Source organism: Squalius cephalus, assembly GCF_949319135.1.
Source record: "Squalius cephalus genome assembly, chromosome: 3".
NCBI lineage: Eukaryota > Metazoa > Chordata > Actinopteri > Cypriniformes > Leuciscidae > Squalius > Squalius cephalus.
The window spans coordinates 7,584,590-7,607,584 of record NC_137124.1 but is presented as its reverse complement, the minus strand read 5'-3'; the positions used below and the strand labels follow the sequence as shown (position 1 = coordinate 7,607,584).

Below are 22,995 nucleotides of genomic sequence, written 5' to 3'. Positions count from 1 at the left end.
GTGGAGATGTTTGGGCCTTACTAGCGCCTGCAAGTGTTTATGGGCTCGGGCAGATGGCACAAACTCTGGTGTAGTGCTGAAGGGAGATAAATGAAAGCGATCAAGAGGGGTGTGTGTGTGTGTGTCAAAGAATAAAGGATGGGAACATTATGTCCAGAAACACATTATAAGCTCATGTATACTATACATTGATACTGTGGCGATTGAAAACTCAGTGCTCGAGGGGGCGATAGAGTTTACTTCAAATGTTAATCCGGTTGCAGGTTATAACTTATAGCGCTATAAGTGCACTCATATTTATTAAAGTACATTTTGGGACTAAAATAAGTTGATACTAACTTACGAAAACCACAGTTTGTGAGTCGATGAAGAGCTAGCCTAGTAATTATATAATGTATTGTAAAATTAAAATAAACTCCGATATAGCTTAAAGCGATTATCAAATCAAAAGACTGTGATTTAATTAAATAACTATATAGTGTGATGTGCTGCGTGTTTCAGAGAGAAGCATGGCACCGTGTTCACGTGATCAGCTTATGATCTGGTGTTTTCAGCATCTCAGAGTTGCTGGATTCACAGTAAATGAAGCAAAACTTGAGCATTTGGGAACGCAACATGTGCTAGGTTCAGTTTTTTTTTACACTAATTTATTTTGTGGACAGAAGTTCACAGCAGAGTGAGGGTTTGAACGTTTGAAAGTAGAGAACCTAAAACAAATATTAGTATTGTAACTATAGTCAATAATTATCATTTATCGGTGCTCAGGCCATAAAAATATTTTCCCCCTTTTAAAATCCAGCTAAAAATTTAAATATATATATTTTATTAATAAATGAATTATTATTAAATTATTAAAAATAAATATTGTTTCTATTTACATGCATGGCATGTGACCGTTAAGCGACATCAGAACAGCAAACATGTGAATGTGTCGTAAAATTAAACCTCAGTGCGTATTATATTTTTGCAAAGGTTGTATGCGTTTTTTCGTATTCATGATTCGGTGGCTCTGAATTGTCAAAAACACCATTCAAAATGCTTGCTAATAACACGGATGCGAAAAACGCAGAAAATCGAACCCGATCCGATTTTTTTTATGCCGGACGAAAGTTTCGGAGGCAGTGTGTGACGCCGCCTTCCAGGGGCGTAGTTTGTGGGGGGGTTAGGGGGGAGATAACCCCCCCAATATTTAAATCTATGCATTACAACCCCCCCAATATTTATACCATGATCACATGAAAAATATGCAGAATAATTTTTCAACCCCCCCAATGTTCAAACCAAATCTACGCCCTTGCCGCCTTCACACTGGCAGTTGAAATCAGCTCCGATTCGGCTTCGAAACGACCGGAAGTCATTCATTTCCTATGGAGATTCGCAGATCGCATGCGAATGGATCCGAACCATAGACTGTAAAAAAAGATGGACGACGCCCCTTCGCTCTCTTCCATTGATGAGAACTGAAGCCGCCAGAGTCCCGATATGGCGCTGTCATATTGGAACTTGAGTCTGCGCAGTAGCGATTTCGGGACCAGACCTGCGCAGTCGTGAGCAGGAAGTAAAGCCGCGAAATCAACACTCCGCCCTCACTCTCGCAGGGAAAGTGCATTCTGCACACTTTTTTAAAAATTGATTGCAGTACGACAAGAGGCTTATTAAAATAAAGTAAATACAATCACCTCAGTCCTCCGAAGATCCCGAAAAAAATGTCCGTTGGTGCTTCAGTGACTACTTCGCTCGGAGAATCTGTCAATCACAGCTGTCAATCATGACGTTACACCACCGCATCACGTAACTAACTAAAAACCAACTTATTTTTGAAACAGACACTTGAACTTACATCAGCGTGATAAAAACGACAGCAAATGAAAGAAACCACCTTTGGAAAAAGATATTTAAAGTGTAATTGAATTGTTTAGTTGGTCTCGCGTCCCGTTGAATAACACGGGGAGGCGGGGCTTATAACCTATACTAGGACCAGCCACCGGGGGGCGATCGAGACGTTTTGGCTTCACTTTTCAGGGCTTATGCGGCACGCTTGATCCGAACCGGGTCCGAACGAGTGCGGTGCGAAAAAAATCGTGTCAGTAGGTCATCCGGATGCGAAAGGCTACGGACGGTTCCTATCCGACAATTCCAGCGGAAGTTAGTGTTGCTATGGTACTGATAAACAAACCTGAATTCTTAACTTTTAATAAAATAAATAATGATTTTATAACGATAAAGTTGTCATGTCATTTTTTTATTTTCATGATTTTCTAACGTTATTAGGGCAGTTAATACAATTAAAATGTATAATTAAATATTGTGGCCCCCGCTCATTCACATGCAGCCAGAAAATTCCATGATGGCAAATCATCGGCTGGTCAGTGATTAATGTCTCTATAACCCTCATCAGAGAGATGAAACTGACAAAATCAACCGTTCTAATCTCTCCGCCATTTTTGTTCTACTCGCGTCCGCTTTTCAACGGTGTAGCTAGTACGACGTCCGCTGGGGGCGTATTGCGTATTACGGAGCTGATTTCAACTGCCAGTGTGAAGGCGGCGTAAGCGTGACTGACATAACGTGAGGTCGTATTTATTTTTTAACGTGCGAAAACTTCGGATGCAAATTTCAAGGGCCTTTCGACAAAACAATTTCGAAAACACCAGCTAATACTCGCATTTTGGAATTCAACTTAAGTTTGCATAGTGTGTGTGAAGCATTTGTAGAGTGCTAGATAAATGCAGAGATGAATAGAAAAATGCGGCATGATTCAGGAAGAAAAAGAAAAACTGCCGGCAGCATCACTGATGAAAGAGAGGCATCACCGGGGTTTGACACTGCACCGTTACCGGGATCCACTTACACTCCTGCTGTCTGAGCACCGAGAGACGGGGGGTTAAACCGCGAGGCTTTGTGTCTGTGTGTGCATGTTTATGTGGTTATTGGATCTGCTGCTGGAAAGGAGCATCTGTAATAGACCGACAGTCAAGCCCCTTTCTGAAGAGCTTTTAATTAATCCTTCAGCGACCCGGACAGCCACAGCAAGTCTGGGAATAAAAGAAAAATTAAACAGCAAAAAAAAAAAAAAAAAAAAAAAAAAAAAAGTGTTTGATGGTATACATTCGCAAAGACATGATACTGCACACGGTTTTTTGCACAGTACTGCACCGTTTCAAATGCATCTAAATACCTGGAGGACCTACAATATTAGCCCCCCAAAAAACTGCATTATACTGACATTTTCAGTGAAATCCCTACATTTGAAGTCCTCAACTTTCAGTGTTAAAAAATACTCTAAAAATAGATCTGAAAAAGTCAACATCTTTGGCTCATTATGTAATCAGACCACCAAAAGTAAGCATATTTCTCTCTCTCTCTCTCTCTCTCTCTCTCTCTCTCTCTCTCTCTCTCTCTCTCTCTCTCTCTCTCTCTCTCTCTCTCTCTCTCTCTCTCTCTCTCTCTCTCTCTCTCTCTCTCTCTCTCTCTCTCTCTCTCTCCTCTCTCTCTCTCTCTCTCTCTCTCTCTCTCTCATAATATATATATTAATATTATTAGTACTCATTCTACTGACTCAAAGCTGCTTATAGCTGAATTGATGAACTTTACAGTTATTGAACTGAACTGAATCATCACTCAACTGAGTCAAGCCGAAAAATGATCCTATTGTCTTTTTGGAGCCGCTTTACAGCAGAAATGAAAAATGTTTGCATCATTTATTATTATCTTGTTTATTCCTCCCTGTAAAGCTGCTTTGAAACAATCTGTATTGTAGTAAGGTCATGTAATAAATCCAATACGTGACAGCTGGAAAAAAACACAATGGCTGAAATCCATGTGCTAACAGCTAGCCATGCAATGTTTTCATTGGAGCACATTTGAGGTCTCTGAGAAAACAAACCGTGACTGTACAGATTTACTTCCATTCACAAAGAGATGACAGGATGAAAAACGCTGCTTTGAAATGCAATATCACAGAGACTACCACAGTGGCTAATTTCACTCTGTTGTTACACTGAGGTCAAAGTGGAACCGTTTGATACGACAACAGAAGTTTTTCAACGACATAAGAGGGAAATATTAAACCTTCAAAGGGCCGTCTGTGAGGAGCCATTGAGTTTTCTTAATCTGCATATCAAAACAAGTTGGTCTAAGTTTCACCAAAGAGCCAGAAAGTGTTGAAAAGGTTCATGGGAAAGTCCTCAATATATTCTGTAAACTAGTTCATTAATGGCGTTTGCTAAGGCATGTGTGACGTGCACAACAGGGTGATCGTTAGCTTTGCTAATGTCAAGCTCAATTGGAATCAATTGTGAGTGTATTTACTCGTGAAAAGCACTATTTGTGTTCCTGCTGCTGCTGTCAGACGTTACAAATCACTTGATAATGGACTGGTTGACAGTGCATTAACATTGCAAACAGTGACTAACAATAAAACAAATATTTTTAAGATTTAAACCAAAAAAAATTAAGTCCCCCTGAAGTCAATCATGAGGAAGAAATTCCTCATGCCTTAAAATGGCTTGAATGTAACTCGACACCCTTGCCTCGTTTAGTATGTGTGTTTCTATGAATATGCAAATGAGCCCCGCCTCCACTCACTCACTCAGCTCAGAGATCCACTGGTTGACGATCACACGTTGATCTGATTGGTTACAAGGTAGTTTGTGACGTCAGAAACACCAGCGATTTCAAAGTGTGTTTTTGAGACTGTCTTTGGTTCACTGCAGTTTTAAGGAGAAAATACTCAGCAATGGTGTCGACTTATGAATTTGCACATGATTTGACTTAAAGCATATTAAAAACACCATATAGACATATAAACAACATTAAAAGCTTGATTTTCACCACAGGGGGACTTTAAAGTATTTGAAAGTGCCTCTTCTGCTCATTAAGGATGCAATTAGGCTATTTGCTCAAAAATACAGTAAAACCAGTGAAATATATGACATTTAAAATAACTTTTCTATGTGAATATATAGTAAACTAATTTATTCCTGTGATCAAAGCTGAATTTTCAGCATCATTACTCTAGTCTTCAGAGTCACATGATCCTTCAGAAATCATAATAATAATAATAATAATAATAATAATAATGCTGATTTGATGCTCAAGAAACGTTTATTATTAGTGTTGAAAGCAGTTGTGCTGCGTCATATTTTTGTGGAAACTGTGATGAATAAAATGTTTCAGGATTCTTTGATGAATAGAAAGATGAAAAGAGCAGTACTTATTTGAAATAGAAATCGTTTGTATCATTATAAAAAAAATGTCTTTACTGTCACTTTTGATCAATTTAATGCATCCTTGCTAAATAAAATTGAAAAAAAATCTTGCTGACCTCAAACTTTTGAATGTTTGTGTATTATAAAGTAAAACCACAAACCTCTTATATCTTATCAAACACTCATGTTATTGTCCGGTTTTGAATTCATTAGTTTTTCCACCCTTCAGTTTTAACACCAAACACTCAATTAACCTTTTTTTGCACTGAGATAACACAAGGCCACAGGATAAGATTCATATTAATACATGCAGCTCCTTGATAAAGCAAAATGGACATTAATAGCCAAGTGGAAGAAAAAGAGGATGAGAAACAGATGAAAAGAACCAAGAAATGCAGCAAGCGCCTCAGAGGAGGGAAATTAACGCAAGGGTCACGGAAAAGGTTGAGACCAGGGAAACGGAGAGAAGATGGCGGGTTTAATCAGTGCAGTAAATTAGTCAGACAAACAGCCAGGCACATATATGCAAGCAAAAACACACACTTTCCCGCTTTCTCTTTTCTCTAGAGCAGCGAAAACCCCACCAGTAAATATTTAATCACACAGGCGATCTAATCAGATTCCCACTTTAAATGCCAGCACAGTAGAAACAGAAGATCGGACGAGCAACCAGACGCCACGTAGACCCGTCTCCGCATCTCACTTTACCTTCTCAAGCGCCCAGAAGACATGCAAGAGGAGCAACGCCGCCTTGACGTCATTCTGATCATTGCACAATCACAATGCATGAAAATCACAAGGCTAATGATTGGCCTGATATTTTATTAAGTCATAAAGATCACAATCTATCCTGTAAATTATGTTTTAGAGTCGTTGTACTTTGCCCCATCAGAGTAGTTTAGCACCAATTGAAAGGTCTATTAATAATGTAAGCAAATCATGTATCACGAACACACGTTCTGTTGACTTTCAGGGAGAGTGGCGAACAAACGCAGCGACTGCTCTCACAACAAAGCTGTTTCAAGATATATTACTGCAGTCAGGGGATATTCAAGCACCTTATACTTGGCCTAACCAAGTCAACCAGTCAAAAGCAACTAAGCCAATTTAAATGAATAAACTAGTAACATCAACAAAAATGCTAACTTCACTGTTAATGTACTAGTTCTATAATGGGTCGGTTTTATTATTATTGCTAAAAGTTTGACAGCATTGAACTTCATGGTTGCCATTTGTTCATTAAATTTACATTAAACTTAAATTATTATTGAAAAAAAGTAGGGATGCACGATTTATCGGCCACCATATCGGTATCGGCCGATAAATGTTCGTTTTTAATGTTATCGTTATCGGCCCGATAAGAAACTTGGCCTGATGTATTAAAGCCGATAAATAATGGATTGTTTCCTTCAGCTGAGACGCTTCAGATGTGCACTGATCGCAATTATGGTTTTAAATTGCTTGAAATTGTGCAACAAAGCAAGTCTGTCATTTAGGCTACATGAAATTATTATGAGAGCATTGTTATAATTGTTTGCTTGAGACATGGTGAGACTTGTTTTTGCAATCAGGCTCTCAAAAATTATAGAAAAATTTGGATTTAGATTTATCGGCCGGTTATCGGCTCACAAATATAAAAAATTATCGGTTATCGGTATCAGCCAAAATTTTCATATCGGTTCATCCCTAGAAACATTTTTGACAGCAAGTCACCATGAAATGAAATTTGCAATGGTCTTTTCTGTGTTTTCTTCTCATTTTGCAACGCACTATTTTCTGTGAATGTGCGAGACTTCCGATTCATTAACGGCTAAAGGTAAGCAAATAGAAGAATAAGTGCAGCAAATGGTAAAAGAAAAATGTGTTTATGATCATGATAAATTAAAATAATATGATAAATACTAGGGCTGGGAGAGAAAAAAAAATCGTTTTACCTAGGTATCGCGATTTAAAAAAAAAAACGATTTTAAAATCTTTTTTTTTAAATAACAGAATCTTTTTTTAAAAGATTTTTTTTAAACAGAATATTAATTCAAATTAAATTGCTTTATTTTTGTCCTTGCTTACAGTATAGATGAGGTTGACAGAAGTTAGCCACTTTCGAGGATGAAATGTGTCGTTATCTTTGAGTGTTCAGTGACGTAATATCCCTTTCAAGTGGACGCGTGAAGACGCTGAGAGTGATAAGACAATAGAGCAACACGATTAATCTTTAAAAGACTGATCTCGATTCAAACACCCACGCGATCTTCTTCTGTCTATTAAACTTTGACAAAATCATATCGCAACATTCAGATCTGTGTTGGCGCTGCCGCTGACCCAGAGAGAGTCGTCATGAAACAGCTTCACAAACAGTCTTTTCAACCTCACAGTATCTTTATTTCTGTGATACAATAGTTCAGATTATCATCGAAGTACTGGGATAAAAGTTTAAAGTTCAAATATAAACACTGGTGTCTACGATAGCGATCAAAATAGAGTAAATGAGCTTGAAATAGAAACTTGGCGCTTAAAATTATACGCATTTATCGATTAGCCTACATTGTTTCAAGTGACTGACAAGTGACTGTTAAAAAAATTATTTGTTATTGAATCATTTATTCAAGAGAATGTAGTTCTGTATGATGCTTCTGAAATAAGCCAGAAAGATGATGAATTGTTTTAGGGTAGACTGTGTACAGTTGAGACATAGGTACAGTTGAGACACCTTAAATAACTTGCGTTCCCAGCAAAGCACAAGTTGTGATTTTTGCTGTGCACATGCGTATTAGTGTCCTCTTTGTTTGTGGGAAATTTGAACAGTGGACGCATCTCCGATTCAAAAATATCGGGAAAAGTTTTTTTTCTAAAGTAGGACATTCACTTCACCATGCACTCAATGCACACAATGAACAGCTTATTATCCCTATATGACTGTTAAACGTAACTGGTATCACCTCAAACGTTATTCTGTGCCCTAAAAACTGGCATATTTCATGGTATTGTGTCATGCAAGGTAACTGCAAAATCTAGAGAAATGTGCGAGGTGGCCAGCGGGGGATAGTTGAGACACACGTGTACCAACTGTACCCCCGATAGAGTTCTATTAGGAAACACATTGTTTAGTTGTTCAGTGTTATGATAACGGGTTAAATGCCGTAATTAGCCAGCATAGTACGCAAATGAAAATAAAATGTGATATTTGTGATATTGTGTTATTTGTGATATTTGTGTATTATTAATAAATATTGTGTAATATCTTGTTCCTGCTTTATAAATTTTAAAACTACTTGTGGGTATTATTGATTGATAATATCTTAGTCTATAAGCTAATTAAATGTCATGTGGCATGTCATGTGGAAATTCACTTCTTTTCAGTATCTATTTTTGTGTGAAAAATCAAAACGCAAAAAGTGTCTCAACTGTACTCAGTCTACCCTAAATATGACTCATCTTATACATCATGTACAGTCTATATGCAATTTAACTTTTCCCGATGGTCTAGTGTTAAAAAAATAAATAAATATAAATGTATAGAAATCGCAATACTTGTAGAAATCGCAATTCTTAAAAAAATAAAATAAATAAAAATCGCAATACATATCGCATCGCCACCCAAGTATCGTGATAGTATCTAATCGGGAATTACAGACCGATAAAATAACTGGATTTGAATGACACCGGAAGGCTTGCAAAGAAATTAACAAATGTTCGCACTTGCTCTTACGTTAAAATTAATCTGGATTGTGAGGTATACGAGGCATTTATGATCAAGAAAATAAAATGTAGGGCAGGACTTGATTTTGTCCAATGGAAAATTATTGGATTGTTGTCATTCGCCAATTACTGCGATCATGTTATTGGACAAACTTATTGCCCATGCCAAACTCATGTCAATATACCGTTATACAGTTATAACCCTATACCGTTAATTAGGGCACTATTTGACGGGACAGCCATTTGTAGTGATGTCCGCCATAGTGGGCGTTATCGAGTACACTCATTCAATCCCACAATGCACTGCAATAACGAGTGTACAACCAATGTACGCTGTACATCCCATAATGCAGTGTGAGAGAAGCGCAGAAAATTAATTCCCACGTCTCGCCAGAAGATGGCGAGTAAGTGGTGGTATATTTTGCTAATAATGTGATGGAGCCAGAAGAATAACGGGTGAACTTTATGTCTGGTCTTTCTCGGTATCATCCAGTGAGCTTATGTTACATTTTACGCATGCACAGTACAATGATTTAAGAGTCTTCCGACGTTTCAGTGTGGATGAGAAACATCTGGAAAACGCTAGAGTGGACGGAGAGTGTTGAAGCGAAAATTTTGTTCATGAATGTATCTGGATTAATGTAGACATAACCAGAATGTGGCACATCAACTGAATGATGTGCACAGATAAACATCGCAACATTACATGAAAAAAAGAATAGTCAATTTTGATTTTTTATTGTGATTTTAAACAACAGCCAACATTTGTTCATGTTATTTGGCTAGAGTTGTTTATACGGTGGCCCAAACTGGTCAATATAACATGCCTTTTGTAAAAATGAAAAAGGTTTAAGGTCATTAATTCCATTTTGTGCTGTAAAAATGATCCACTTCTGATGAAAATAAAGTTTCGGGTTCATACTGGTGTTCATCATCTGAAATGCACAAGGATCTGAGCTGGTATCCTACATCTGCTAACTGGGATTACAATCCGGCTTGAGAACCAGTTTATACGGCTGTCATCACTCTCCATTAATGTGTATCGAGCACTGGATTCAAATACGTTAAATATCAGTCTTTTCTTTCCTGGTTAGATTAGATGAGCTCTGAAATTATATCTTGATTTTGAGAACATCTTAATTGCAATTGTAAAAATGAATACATTTTTAAACTCTGAAATTACATCCCCCCCCCCCCCCCTCTTTATTATGCTAAGATCATCTCAAATTCAAGCTCTTCCAAACGGTTTCCTCTTAATTTCAGGGTACAGATTATATAATTTTATCAATGCACCATTATATTTCCTACATTTGTTTCACCAGATGATGCTAAGCCTCATTATCTGCCTTGCTAAAAACGATGAATCATTTTCTGAAGGGGGAAACTAGGAACAGCAGGACAAACAGACTAGATCATCTCATACCACACAAGCCTGATGTGCTAAAGGTTGGTGTGACTGATTATTAATGCAATTTGCATTGCAAATCACACAGTGACAGGTCAGTTCCACACTTGACAGGTTTGTTTAGATGTGAAATGGGAAAAAACGAAGCAGTTGCCAGTTAAAAGCATCCAGTATCTATAATTGGACAGCAGAACTTCAACTAAATTAAATGCATGCATTTAGCATATCCCAGATGAGCTGTCTATTAAAATCATAACACGTACTTTAAATCATTTAAAAACTTTCTGAACATAAGAGACACAAGCTTTCACAACACACTGCATAAGCCTTTTTGATCTCTTTAAAATATTTCAAAGCTAACATTATTTCAGTTAAAACTGGAACATCTGATGTCAGATGATCATGAATGAACCCGGCTGCCCAAATAGATCCTCACAGGTGAATCTGTCACTTAAAACCTGATTTATAGCATGCAGTCCTGAAATCAATATGAATAAATCAACTGGTCACCATTAGGAATCAGAAAGGTGAATGAGAAAACGCCGATTTGATTTCTGCTGCAAACGCACCACATTTATCACGATGAGATCAGAACCATGTAAAACCATCACAAACCAGTATGCGATACGAGACAGGTGTGCTGTCAATCCAAGCCACTGATTGAGATCAAGCCATACGGAAGCAAGGTTGTACTCTCATTCTCACCCACCTTTGTCATCTCCCGCTCCGGCGACTGGTGATGGACAGATGCCGTTCTTGATCCGCACAGTCAAACAATGGCTCCGAAACCGCTTTAAATTCGCTCGTCCGCTGTTATTTCAGCGCAGAATAACGAACGCGATCCGCGAGAGACGCTGAGGTGTTCGGTAGGTCATCAGAGTTTATAGCGGCGCGTCGCGTCGGTTGCCGCTGTTTGTCATCACGCGACTGCACCGCGCGCCGCCTCTCTCGCGCCAGCGATTCACGACGCACGCGCGTGGAAGGTGCACGAATTCAGGGGCAGAGAGGCTATACAATTAACTTTCTGGCTGATGAACTGAGAAAATAAATGGAATTTGTACCGAACACGAAGATATATTTAGCATTATTTCGATGAAAACCCTTTTATGCCTCAATGACAAGTTCATTATTTAGACGTTTTCCCTTGCATGATCGTTGCGTAGACTTCTCCACATTTTATTTTATTTTGTTTGTGAACACGAACGGAAATGTTTTTGTTTTTATTGAACAATATCAATTTATACACTCCAATAGGAAACAATAATATGCATATGAAAATATGCACAAATAACATGTACATTCGTAGATCTGTGCGCTTAAATAGGTTCATGTGTGTATAAAATAAACAACAGCACATTTAGTCCAGTAAACAAAAGCATAGGCTAATCTTCAAACACTTAACGGGGGTTGCAAGGAGGAAATAAATCAAATTGAAGCATGTACAAAAACTTAGAAGGAAAGAGATTCATACAGTAGCCTACATACAATTCACCAAGGGATTGATTATCTTTGGGAAAGTATTTTATGGATGCTAGATCCATAATAACAAGCCAAAGAGGGTTTACTGTTATTCCATTTATTTTTATGTATATGAGATTTACATATCGTAATCATAACATTTAACTTCAATGCCATATTTTTGAGAGACTATTAACATAAATCAAAACCTAAATAAATGTTACGAATGGAAATGTTTGACTGTTTGCAATATTCCAAGTCATCTGAATCTCACAGAGCGTGAGGAACGAATTGAAAATTGAATTATCCAGTACTCAATCTGATGAATCTGACTCAAAATGATTTATATTATTTATATCTCTCATATTTCTATGACAGCAGCTGTCATGAAAACATTTAAAACATCGTTGTTCCTCATATTTTTACGCAACAGGTTTGAGCTTCTGCAAGAACCAATAAGGTTCACTCTTGTGTTACGCATCACATTTGAGCTTCTGCAAGAACCAATGAGGTTCATTCTCATGTTACGCATCACGTTTGAGCTTCAGCAAGAACCAATGAGGTTCACTCGTGTTACGCATCACATTTGAGCTTCTGCAAGAACCAATAAGGTTCATTCTAGAGTTGCGCATCACGTTTAAGCTTCAGCAAGAACCAATGAGGTTCATTCTCGTGTTACGCATCACGCTTGATCTTCAGCAAGAACCAATGAGGTTCATTCTCGTGTTACGCATCACATTTGAGCTTCTGCAAGAACCAATAAGGTTCATTCTAGAGTTGCGCATCACGTTTAAGCTTCAGCAAGAACCAATGAGGTTCATTCTAGAGTTACGCAGCACGTTTGAGCTTCAGCAAGAACCAATGAGGTTCATTCTCGTGTTACGCATCACGTTTGAGCTTCAGCAAGAACCAATGAGGTTCATTCTAGAGTTACGCAGCACGTTTGAGCTTCAGCAAGAACCAATGAGGTTCATTCTCGTGTTACGCATCACGTTTGAGCTTCAGCAAGAACCAATGAGGTTCATTCTCGTGTTACGCATCACGCTTGATCTTCAGCAAGAACCAATAAGGTTCATTCTAGAGTTACGCATCACATTTGAGCTTCAGCAAGAACCAATGAGGTTCATTCTCATGTTACGCATCACGTTTGAGCTTCAGCAAGAACCAATGAGGTTCACTCGTGTTACGCATCACATTTGAGCTTCTGCAAGAACCAATAAGGTTCATTCTAGAGTTGCGCATCACGTTTAAGCTTCAGCAAGAACCAATGAGGTTCATTCTCGTGTTACGCATCACGTTTGAGCTTCAGCAAGAACCAATGAGGTTCATTCTCGTGTTACGCATCACGCTTGATCTTCAGCAAGAACCAATAAGGTTCATTCTAGAGTTACGCATCACATTTGAGCTTCAGCAAGAACCAATGAGGTTCATTCTCATGTTACGCATCACGTTTGAGCTTCAGCAAGAACCAATGAGGTTCACTCGTGTTACGCATCACATTTGAGCTTCTGCAAGAACCAATAAGGTTCATTCTAGAGTTGCGCATCACGTTTAAGCTTCAGCAAGAACCAATGAGGTTCATTCTCGTGTTACGCATCACGTTTGAGCTTCAGCAAGAACCAATGAGGTTCATTCTAGAGTTACGCATCACGTTTAAGCTTCAGCAAGAACCAATGAGGTTCATTCTCGTGTTACGCAGCACGTTTGAGCTTCTGCAAGAACCAATGAGGTTCATTCTAGAGTTACGCATCACGCTTTAGCTTCAGCAAGAACCAATGAGGTTCATTCTCGTGTTACGCATCATGTTTAAGCTTCAGCAAGAACCAATGAGGTTCATTCTCATGTTACGCATCACGTTTGAGCTTCAGCAAGAACCAATGAGGTTCATTCTCATGTTACGCATCACGTTTGAGCTTCAGCAAGAACCAATGAGGTTCATTCTCGTGTTACGCATCACGTTTGAGTTTCAGCAAGAACCAATAAGGTTCACTCTTGTGTTACGCATCACATTTGAGCTTCTGCAAGAACCAATAAGGTTCATTCTAGAGTTACGCATCACGTTTAAGCTTCAGCAAGAACCAATGAGGTTCATTCTCGTGTTACGCATCACATTTGAGCTTCTGCAAGAACCAATGAGGTTCATTCTAGAGTTACGCATCACGTTTGAGTTTCAGCAAGAACCAATGAGGTTCATTCTCGTGTTACGCATCACGTTTAAGCTTCAGCAAGAACCAATGAGGTTCATTCTCATGTTACGCATCACGTTTGAGCTTCAGCAAGAACCAATGAGGTTCACTCGTGTTACGCATCACATTTGAGCTTCTGCAAGAACCAATAAGGTTCATTCTAGAGTTACGTATCACGTTTGAGCTTCAGCAAGAACCAATAAGGTTCACTCTTGTGTTACGCATCACATTTGAGCTTCTGCAAGAACCAATAAGGTTCATTCTAGAGTTACGCATCACGTTTAAGCTTCAGCAAGAACCAGTGAGGTTCATTCTCGTGTTTCGCAGCACGTTTGAGCTTCAGCAAGAACCAATGAGGTTCATTCTCGTGTTACGCATCACGCTTGATCTTCAGCAAGAACCAATAAGGTTCATTCTAGAGTTACGCATCACATTTGAGCTTCAGCAAGAACCAATGAGGTTCATTCTCATGTTACGCATCACGTTTGAGCTTCAGCAAGAACCAATGAGGTTCACTCGTGTTACGCATCACATTTGAGCTTCTGCAAGAACCAATAAGGTTTATTCTAGAGTTGCGCATCACGTTTAAGCTTCAGCAAGAACCAATGAGGTTCATTCTCGTGTTACGCATCACGTTTGAGCTTCAGCAAGAACCAATGAGGTTCATTCTAGAGTTACGCATTACGTTTAAGCTTCAGCAAGAACCAATGAGGTTCATTCTCGTGTTACGCATCACGTTTGAGCTTCAGCAAGAACCAATGAGGTTCATTCTAGAGTTACGCATCACGTTTAAGCTTCAGCAAGAACCAATGAGGTTCATTCTCGTGTTACGCAGCACGTTTGAGCTTCTGCAAGAACCAATGAGGTTCATTCTAGAGTTACGCATCACGCTTTAGCTTCAGCAAGAACCAATGAGGTTCATTCTCGTGTTACGCATCATGTTTAAGCTTCAGCAAGAACCAATGAGGTTCATTCTCATGTTACGCATCACGTTTGAGCTTCAGCAAGAACCAATGAGGTTCATTCTCATGTTACGCATCACGTTTGAGCTTCAGCAAGAACCAATGAGGTTCATTCTCGTGTTACGCATCACGTTTGAGTTTCAGCAAGAACCAATAAGGTTCACTCTTGTGTTACGCATCACATTTGAGCTTCTGCAAGAACCAATAAGGTTCATTCTAGAGTTACGCATCACGTTTAAGCTTCAGCAAGAACCAATGAGGTTCATTCTCATGTTACGCATCACGTTTGAGCTTCAGCAAGAACCAATGAGGTTCATTCTCGTGTTACGCATCACGTTTGAGCTTCAGCAAGAACCAATAAGGTTCATTCTAGAGTTACGCATCACGTTTAAGCTTCAGCAAGAACCAATGAGGTTCATTCTCGTGTTACGCATCACATTTGAGCTTCTGCAAGAACCAATGAGGTTCATTCTAGAGTTACGCATCACGTTTGAGTTTCAGCAAGAACCAATGAGGTTCATTCTCGTGTTACGCATCACGTTTGAGCTTCAGCAAGAACCAATGAGGTTCATTCTCGTGTTACGCATCACGTTTGAGCTTCTGCAAGAACCAATGAGGTTCATTCTCGTGTTACGCATCACGTTTGAGCTTCAGCAAGAACCAATGAGGTTCATTCTCGTGTTACGCATCACGTTTGAGCTTCTGCAAGAACCAATGAGGTTCATTCTCGTGTTACGCATCACGTTTGAGCTCCAGCAAGAACCAATGAGGTTCATTCTCGTTTTACGCATCACGTTTGAGCTTCTGCAAGAACCAATGAGGTTCATTCTCGTGTTACGCATCACGTTTAAGCTTCAGCAAGAACCAATGAGGTTCATTCTCGTGTTACGCATCACGTTTGAGCTCCAGCAAGAACCAATGAGGTTCATTCTCGTTTTACGCATCACGTTTGAGCTTCTGCAAGAACCAATGAGGTTCATTCTAGAGTTACGCATCACGTTTAAGCTTCAGCAAGAACCAATGAGGTTCATTCTCGTGTTACGCATCACATTTGAGCTTCTGCAAGAACCAATGAGGTTCATTCTAGAGTTATGCATCACGTTTGAGTTTCAGCAAGAACCAATGAGGTTCATTCTCGTGTTACGCATCACGTTTGAGCTTCAGCAAGAACCAATGAGGTTCATTCTCGTGTTACGCATCACGTTTGAGCTTCTGCAAGAACCAATGAGGTTCATTCTCGTGTTACGCATCACGTTTGAGCTTCAGCAAGAACCAATGAGGTTCATTCTCGTTTTACGCATCACGTTTGAGCTTCTGCAAGAACCAATGAGGTTCATTCACGTGTTACGCATCACGTTTGAGCTTCAGCAAGAACCAGTGAGGTTCAGTTTTTTTTCGCACGTCAAGCAGTTTCGGTTAAGCTTCTGTTTATGTTCACAGATCAATGTTTATATGTGAATACAAGCCTAAATTAAATCTGTTAATTTCCTAAAATTCCACCTGCTGAAGTCATTCATTTTGAGTAAGTTAATTAGTGGATTAATACTAGATACTAGTAATTTTATTTACCCATTTATTATTTCAATTATTATTATTATGACAAACCACTTTGATCAAAAATTCCTGATTGTTTTCAAATTCCGGTTTACTCTGGTTATTCCTAATGAATACATGTGTGTTTACGTGCCCTGAAGAAAATATTATAGTTACTTTTAATTTAGTTGGTTAAGATTCTGGTTGTTGTTCATTTAGGAGCATCCTAAGGACAAGCGCCTCGTCACCTCTTCTGTTGAATCTATAATCCTAAATAAATATGAATAAAGTTCCATGATCTATTATTGACTGATGGACGTGTTTGTATCAGTCTTACTCTTGTAAAATGTTCCAACCTTGAAGGTGCCAATAATAGAGCAAGTTAAGCAACATATTTAAATGACTGTAATTGTGCAGGTATTTATGGCACATAGTCAACATTCAAAAGTCAAATCATTCCTTTAGAAGACATGTGTCAAATTATACAACTGCTTTGTGAAGAGAGACAGGTTTATAATGCCACCGAAGATATAATCTGTGTTGACAGAGCAATAAGGAATGATAAAGGACTGCCTTTGTTTGGGATTTCTGATACTATGACTTAATTATCTTACGTGTTCAAACGTAATTCACACATTTCCCATCATTGTGATAGGAAATGAATGGCCCTTATTTTCAGCTGCCTCCACTGCAGGTGATTTACTAATTTTCAAAAATTACATTATGGAAAATCCCAAATAATTTTGCAATTTTCTGCTAGAAGTGGTGCTTGTGCAAAACTTACTGCCACAGATTTAAAAAAAAAAAAAAAAAAAAAAATCTATATTGAATCTATAATTTATCTATATTGAAGGGTTTTCTTTTCCAAGTATGGCTCCTCATGTTTTTTTATGTTTTCTTATCCTCCCCCTACTTCTAATTTTCTCTCCCTTTATTTCTGTGCAGTGACTTTGTCCTTGTGGGATCAAGTATCCCAGCACACACAGAGCACTGTTAACAACAATGAGGGTTGGGTGAGACACAGTGTGTGTGTGTGTGTGTGTGTGTGTGTGTGTGTGTGTGTGTGTGTGTGTGTGTGTGTGTGTGTGTGTGTGTGTGTGTGTGTCAGAAGAATAGGCCTTGTGTATGAGTGGTGGGTGAGAACGAAGGTGGACAGTGAGACTGAAAACTAGTTAAAGATGAACAGGAGATATTTCAGACCTACCTTTGCTCTCAGAATGTGTGTGAAGCCCCATGAAGCGCTGGGATGCCGCGCTCACACAGGTGTGTGTCTCTTGAATGAATCGCAGTCTCTGTCCCGTTCCAGACTCCACCCATCCACATCTGCCACTGCTTCTCACAGGATTTATAAAATAACATGGTAAACCTCACTGGTCGTGGGAAAAAGTGCATAATTCAATACTGCACGGCTGTCTAAAATAGGCTACTTGATTTTGACTGTTTAATGACAACATGATTAAAACAAGAGTGAGAGAGAGAAAGGCTTAATCCAGAGTTGATGTTGCAGTATGTGTTTTTAAAAAATTCACTATTTTGCAAATGCATGTTAAGATTTTATTGTGAACCATTCGTTCTATATGTTTCATTTCTTACATTTTTTTGACCTTGTAATTTAGAATCAAAATGTCATAACTGGGTTTTTCGATGAAAACTTCTCCAATAATTTAGTCCATGAGGAAGTTTTGAGTTCTGAAACTTTTTTATATTAGCTTATATTTATATGTATATATATATATATATTTATTTATACCTCTTATATGTCAAAAGATCAATGACATTTTTATTTTTCTGTTTATGACCCCTTTAAGTGTTTATTTTATTACACCTTAACCACACTACTCTATTGTGTCAATTACAGTCAATATCTTTGACGACAGTGAGCCACAAATCTCCACTTCAGCAGCTCTTTTACAACCAAACAGTTTTATTCCTATCTTTATTCTGAAGGTTTTCACCAAGCGGTTTGTTCATCATTCGCCTGATTTATATTTTATTCCTAAAAGCAAATGCGTTTATCTTCTGGCTGCTTACAGTCTTTTCTGATTTATAGAGAGATAAAAAGATAAATCGAAAATCCCCAATGCAAGAAATAAATGAAACAAGAATTTTGAATCTGGCTTTATACAATGTTCTGATTTTGTAGATTTATACAAATTAGTGCATATTTAATGCATCATTTGCAATTTTAAACATAACATTTCAGAAAACTTTTAATATAAAACAATTGTCTTAATTTACTGTGATTAGTCAACTGGGGAAGTATGAATTACTGCCAGTGCTTTTTAAATAAACAGAATGCAATTATTAATATTTCAAACATTGATGTCCCATGTACTTACTATATAGCAGTGGTGCCCAATCCTGCTCCTGCCGATTGCCTGTCCTGCACAGTTAATCTCCAACCCCAATCAAACACACCTGCCTTTCATTTTCAAGTGATCCTAAAGACCTTAATTGGTTGCTTCAGGTGTGTTTGATTAGGGTTGGAGATGAAATGTGCAGGACAGTCGATCGGCAGGAGCAGGATTGGGCACCACTGCTATATTGCATGTTTAATTCAACAAGTGCCATCCATTTATCATCATGGATATAAAAATGTACCCTTTTTTGATCCAATTTTGTGTAAAAATACTTTTTACAATCTATTCAAATAAGTCGAAAAAGGTGTCACGATCAGCAGCTGTGCTGCGTTCCAGTCCACTTTTAGACACGCACTTGCGAACTTCCCAAAGCACTTCCCCTCAGGGGATTCCCTGCCGCCATTTTGAAGTGCGTTCCACTCATAGACAGTAAAAGAAATGGACACAGCGACCCCATTGGATTCAACAGAGAAAAGTGAAGTCAATTAGAAGCACTCACTTCCTGATGACTGAGCGACTGCGCAGACTCAAACTGAGCTTGATGACGTAGATGTGACGTGAGCAACCCGTCTGTCTTCTAGTTGCCGTGCCGAGAGAAATCTGAATCATTCCCTTCCGAAACTTGCAGAGACGGAGAGTGTGAGTAGGAGTTGTCCATGAGCTGGAGCAGGAGAAACTTTTGCTAAGTATTCTGATTAATTATTTTGTCATTTTGCCTCCACGTCCCCCCGATTGCCCGCGAGCTTCTCCTCCTGTCCATACGGTAATCTCTCTACTGTACGACAGAGAGTCGCGTGGTTATGACGCAATCGTTAGCCTATTTTTACAAAAACTGCTTCTACGGGGCCATAACGTAAGCTACAAGGTAATGGAGCCTTTTATACATTTTCGTGTTTCGTTAGAAATAAATAATGGACAAATGGAGTCTTTAAACGTCTCAGATGTAAAGTTATTTGCTGTCAAAGTGACGCCAAAATGAATGGGAGTCAATGGAATGCTAACAGCAGGTGATGGTCTGCTAATCAATGGCGGCGCCTGGGGAAGCTTCAGTTTTTTCTGAAACATTACACCCTTGGTTCCACTTCGTGAAGTGGACGAGGGAAGTTTATATGGACAGACCCTCATTCCCTCGATTCTGACAGAGGGAGCGAGTCTACTTCATATGTACACTTCAGGCACCTATATGTCCCACAATGCAGTACGACTGTGACGTCACCACATACCTCGTCTAATCACCACCACAACAAATAACTCTATGATATATGAATTATATATTTTTAATTTAAAACAACCCAAACACCATATATACATTTGGATGCTGCATTAAACAAATTCTTAAAGGGGAAAAAAAATGTAAATAATAAATAAACTCCACAGCTGATTCCAAGTGATCAAGGGCTTAGGACGATCCAGTTCAGCCCATTGCAGTTTCCGCCAGTAGTGGACACTCGTGCATCGTAAGCAATGACATACATCTGAGTGAACAAGACGGAGGGAAGTTAGCGAGTGAAGGGGATGACAATTTTGGACTGGAACGCAGCCCTGGAGTACCCGTCATTGCCACTATTGTCATGTTTTGGACTTCATTACCCATAACTCACTGCCCGGTCTACCAGCCATGATTGTTTGCAGCTGTTTGTCATTAGCATCATCACCTCTGTCTGTAAAAGCCAGTGCTGCATTCCAGTCCAAAATTGTCATGCCCTTCACTCGCTAACTTCCCTCCGTCTCGTTCACTCGGATGTATGTCATTGCTTTGCCCACTACTGGCAGAAACTGCGGTGGGCTGAATTGGATCGTCCTAAGCCCTTGATCACTTGGAATCAGCTGTGGAGTTGATTTATTACTATTTGTTTTTCTTAAACAATTCTTAAATTGTTTAAGAATTTGTTTAATGCAGCATCCAAATGTTTATAGGTGTGTTTGAGTTGTTTTAAATAAAAAAAAATTCGAATTAATATATAATAGAGTTGTTTGTTGTGGTGGTGATTAGACGAGATATGTGGTGACGTCACAATCGTACTGCATTGTGGGACATATAGGTGCCTGAAGTGTACATTTGAAGACTCACTCCCTCGGTCAAAATCGAGGGAACGAGGGTCTGTCCATATAAACTTCCCTCGTCCACTTCACGAAGTGGAACACACTTCAAAATGGCGGCAGGGATTCCCCCGAGGGGAAGTGCTTAGGGAAGTTTGTGCGTGTCTAAAAATGGACTGGAACGCAGCCCAGGTTCTCCAACTAACTTGGGGCTGGCTGTGGTCCGGTGTGGAAGACCCCCGATTGGAATAGAGATCTGACTGTATCAGAGGATTATTTTGAACTGATTTATTGGATTAATCATTGGACACTGGACTGAGGACTTTTTTTTTTTTTTGACTTGATAACGATAACGTTAGGTCGTTAGTGGAGAGGAGTGTGGGAGTACCGACCGACGGCCTGTGTAGGTCCGGTAGTGGTGCTCCTCCTCTATTTCCCATCGACTAAATAATATCAAACTTTTCAGGATGGAGGAAAGAGAATCAGGATATGAAAACAACAACATGGAAAGAGATCAAGAAGGGGAAAGTGAATGGGAGGAAGTGATAGGGGGAATTAGAAACAAGAAATTGTCTAGACATAAAAGAAAGAAAAATGACTCAGAAAGTTTGGATGGAATGGAAAGTGAGGGGTAAAAAGATGAGGTAAAAGATTTGAGGTCAGAATTGTTCAATGTAGTAGTACGTTTTGAGGTAGAAGGAAATTGACCCGTTAAAACTTACTAAAATCATTAAAGCACAAATAGGAGAAGTAAAATATGCAAGAGTACTGGGAGATGGAAACTTGCTCATTGGATGTAGCTCTGAAACACAGATAGAGAAGGCAAAGAGAATGAGCAGTGTGGGGAAAATAAAAGTAACAAAAGTGGTAAGAGCTGGAGGGGGAAAAGATGAGAGTTGTAAAGGAATAATGGCAGGAGTTCCTCTTATGCATGGGTATGAAGGAGATCGTAGAGAATTTGAGGGTGAGAAATGGATCAATTAAATCGGCTAAAAGAATGACAAGAGGAATAGACAAAAAAGAAACGGAATCTGTTCTGATTGAATTTGATTGTAAAGACCTCCCTAAAGAGGTATACTTTGGTTATATTAAATATAACATAAGATAATTCATAAATAAACCTATGAGATGTTATAACTGCCAGGAATTTGGTCATGTGGCAAAAGGATGTAAAAAGCAAAGAAGATGTGCTAGATGTGGAGGAGATCATGATTATGGGAAATGTGGAGAAGGTGTTCAACCAAAGCATTGCAATTGTGGAGGCAATCATAGTGTTGCCTTTTGGGGATGTGAAGTAATAAAACGGGAGGTGGAAGTACAACAAATTAGGGTAAAGGAAAACATTTCTTATGCTGATGCTATCAAGAGAAGTGAGGGGGAAAAGCAGGATAAGGATGCTGAGTGTGACAAAAGAAAAAATGGAGGTGAACAGAAAGAATGGAGGCAGATTTGGGAAGAAAAAAGAAGTTGGTTACCTTTATAGCAGGGGTAATAAATGCAACATCTGAGATCAAATCTAAAACTGAAAGAATTCAAATAGTTAATAGTTAAAGCGGCAGTACATCATTTGGAATTAGTAGGATTAAACTGGGAAGAAGTAAGAGATGAGCTTAATGTGCAGTCAAGTCAAGATCCAACATGGGTGGGTTGATAATATTAATTACGTTAATCCTCCAATGGAACGCTAGAAGTCTAATTGCAAATGGACAAGATTTTAAACAATTTATAGACAGTAGAGAGGAAAAACCAGAAATAGTATGTGTGCAAGAAACTTGGTTAAAACCTAATTTGGATTTAGTTTTAAATGGATATATAGCAATTAGACAAGACAGGAAAGAGGGTGGAGGTGGAGGGTGTGTTACATTTGTTAAACAGGGAATTCCTTATAGAGTTATAAGATTGGAAAGTGAGCAAGAATATGTGAAAATAGAGATTTGGGGAGGAAAAACAAAATTATCAATTGTAAATTACTATAATCCATGTAAAAAGCTTGAAATGAACAAACTTATAGAAATTGGGGGACAGGGTGAGAACAATATTGTATGGTGTGGGGATTATAATGCACAGTACATTGTGGGGATGTGGAAAACGGATATTAATGGGTTAGTATTAGAAGAGTTATTGGAAGAAAGAGAATTAGTGTGT

General features: G+C 38.8%; 1 protein-coding gene across 3 annotated transcripts in view; it reads right to left on the bottom strand.

Annotated features, from left to right (window-relative positions):
• gal3st3 (galactose-3-O-sulfotransferase 3) overlaps positions 1–18,857 on the bottom strand; it is a 40,656-nt gene extending 21,799 nt beyond the window's left edge. Inside the window, exons 1-2 of one of the 3 annotated variants that reach the window (XM_079865664.1) lie at positions 18,790–18,857; positions 17,655–17,782 (exon numbers count right to left, since the gene is read on the bottom strand). The gene's annotated coding sequence lies outside the window, so the exon portion shown is untranslated. Of the gene's footprint in view, positions 1–11,020; positions 11,283–17,654; positions 17,786–18,789 lie in introns of those variants that run through there. The other 2 variants (XM_079865665.1, XM_079865666.1) reach the window with 2 other exon arrangements.
• Between the last annotated feature and the right edge of the window lie 4,138 nt (positions 18,858–22,995).